This window comes from Choloepus didactylus, chromosome 24 (assembly GCF_015220235.1).
Source record: "Choloepus didactylus isolate mChoDid1 chromosome 24, mChoDid1.pri, whole genome shotgun sequence".
Lineage (NCBI taxonomy): Eukaryota > Metazoa > Chordata > Mammalia > Pilosa > Megalonychidae > Choloepus > Choloepus didactylus.
This window is the reverse complement of record NC_051330.1, coordinates 7,929,781-7,932,993: the sequence shown is the minus strand read 5'-3', so window position 1 is coordinate 7,932,993 and position 3,213 is coordinate 7,929,781.

Sequence of the window (3,213 nt, the reverse complement as noted above, 5' to 3'; positions counted from 1 at the left end):
TAATTGTGTTCACAATGTTGTACTCCATGACCACTGTTCATTACCAAAATATTTCCATCCTTCCAAATAGGAACCCTATACATTTTAAGCCTTAACTTTCCATTTCCAATCCCCACCCCATGGTAACATATATTCCAGATTCTGACTCTGTGAGTTTGCTTATTCTAATTGTTTCAAATCAGTGACATCATAGAATATTTGGCCTTCTGTTTCTAGCTTATTTTACTTAACATGATGTCTTCAAGGTTCAGCTATCTTGTCGCATGCATCAGGGACTTCATTCCTTCTTAGAACTGAACAATATTCCATTGTGTGTACATACCACATTTTGTTTATCCATTCATCAGTTGATGGACACTTGAGTTGCTTCCATCTTTTGGCAATTGTGAATAATGCTGCTATGAGCACCAGTGTGCTAAAATATCTGAGTCCCTGCTTTCAGTTCTTCTGGGTATATACTTACTAGCAGGATTGCTGGGTCCTATGGTAATTCTCCACTTAACTTTCTAAGGAACCACCAAACTGTCTTCTACAGCAACTGCACTGTTTTACTTTGCCACCAGCAAATGAAGGTGTTCCTTTTTCTCTACATCCTCTCCAACACTTGTTTTTGGTGTTTTAATAGCAGCCATTCTAATGGGTATGAAATGATATCTCATTGTGGTTTTGATTTGTATTCCCTGATGGCTAATGATGTTGATCATCTTTTCATGTGTTTTTTGGCCATTTGTACATTTTCTTTGGAAAGATGTGTTCTCAAGTCTTTTTCCCACTTTTTAAAATTGGGCTGTCTTTTGTTGTTAAGCTGAAGGATTTATATATATATATATATATATATATATATATTCTGAATATTAAACCTTTAGTTGATATGTGGCTTTCAAATATTTTCTCCTATTGTTAAGGCTGTGTTTAACTTTCATGATAAAGTCCTTTAAGACTCAAACGTTTTTAATTTTTAAGAGGTCTTATTTATTATTTATTTATTTATTTATTTAATTATTTATTTATTTTGGTTGCTTGTGCTTTGGTTGTAACATCTAAGAAACCATTGCTTAACACATGTTTCTGAAGATTCTTCCCTATGTTTTCTTCTAGGAGCTTGATAGTTCCAGCTCTTATATTTAGGTCTTGATTCATTTTGAGTTGATTTTTGTATATGATGTGAGATAGGGATCCTCTTGCTTTTTTTTTGCAAATGGATATCCAGTTTTCCCAGCACCATTTGTTGAAGAGTCGATTCTTTTCCAATTGAGTGGTCTTTGCCACCTTGTCAAAAATCAGTTGGTCAAAAATGTGAGAGTTGATTTCTGAGCTTTCAATTCTACTCCATTGATCTATATGTCTGTCCTTGTGGCAGTACTATGCTGGTTTGATTACTGTGACTTTATAATACGTTTTAAGATCGGGAAGTCTGAGCCCTCCAAATTCATTCTTCTTTTTCAAGATAGCTTTAGTTATTTGGGGCCCCTTACCCTTCCATATAAATTTGATGATTGGCTTTTCCATCTCTGCAAAGAAGGCTGTTAGAATTTTGATTGGGATTGCATTGAATCTATAAATTACCGTGGGTAAGGTAGACAGCCCAATGATTTTTAGTTTTTCAATCCATGAACACAGTCTTCTTTGATTTCTTTTAGTAATTTAGTTAGGTCTTCTTTGATTTCCTTTAACAATGCTTGATAGTTTTCTGGGTACAAGTCCTTTACATCCTTTGTTAGATTTATTCCTATATATTTGATTCTTTTAGTTGCTATTGCAAATGGGTTTTTTCTTGATTTCTATTCCTGATTGTTTGTTGCTTGTGTATATAAACACTACTTATTTGGGGGTGTTGATCTTGTACCCCACCATTTTGCTGAGCTCATTTATTAGCTCTAGGATTTTTGTCGTGGACTTCTCAGGATTTTCTGTATATAGGATCATATCATCTGCAAAGAGTTCAAGTTTTACTTCTTCCTTTCCAATTTGCATGCATTTTATTTCTTTCTGTTGCCTAATGTCTCTGGCAAGAACTTCTAGTATAATGTTGAATAACAGTAGTAACAATGAGCATCCTTTGCTTGCTCCCAATCCCAGAAGGAAAGCCTTCAGTCTTCCACCATTAAGTAGATGCCAGCTGTGGGCTCTTCATACATGCCCTTTATCATGTTGAGGAAACTTCACTCCATTCCTAGTGTTCCAAGAGTTTCCATCAAGCTAGGGTGCTGGGCACTGACAAATATCCTCCCTGCATCAGTTGAAATTATCATGTGTTTTTCCCCCTTTGTTGTGCTCATGGGGTATATTACATTAATCGATCATCTCATGTTAAGCCAATCATGTAGAACAGGGACACATCCCACTTGGTCATGGGGTCCAACTATCTTAATACACCATTGGATTTGGTTTGCTAGTATTTTGCTGAGGGTCTTCGCTTCTCTATTCATGAGAGATCTTTGTCTGTAGTTTTCTTTTCTTGTGATACCCTTATCCGGCTTTGCTAGGAGGGTGATGTTGGCCTCTTGGAATGAATTTAGGGAATGTTCCCTCATCTTCAATTTTATGGAAGAGTTTCAGCATAATTGGAGTTGTTTTTTCGGAATGTTTGGTAGAGTTCCCCAGTGAAGGCATCTGGTCCTGGGCTTTTATTTGTTGGGAGGTTTTGATGACTGGTTCAATCTCTTTATTAGTAATTGGTTTGTTGAGGTCTTTTATTTCTTCTTGAGTCAATGTATCATCCCACATTTTAACATCTCTTAAATGGGGGATGCACCTTGAAAACACATATAAGAAAGTATTGTGTCATAATTTCATTGGAAGCATTTTTTTCTTTTCGTTGTGGTAGATAAAAAATCGGTATGATTCTTATTGATGGAATTTTACATATTCCAATAATTTAAAGATTAAAAATAAATAAGAAATTTAAAAAGAATGAGGCTAAAGGGACATAAAGTAACCTAATAAATTCTTAAAATGATATAAAAAATTCCTAAAATGAATAGAAGGCTCAAAACTGCCTCTGATGATCCCAATTACCAATACAAAAAGACAATAACAAAGAAAACTGTTAATAGTTTTTTGACCAAACAGTTTCAGCTACACTTTCATGTTGACCAGATTTGCCAAATTGCGTTCAGTTAGAAGCTCTGAGCACTTACACAACCCAATTCACCCTTAATTAAGCATTATGTTAATGTTTAATGCACTGCAAAGTTAATTGCGGTTGCCAAA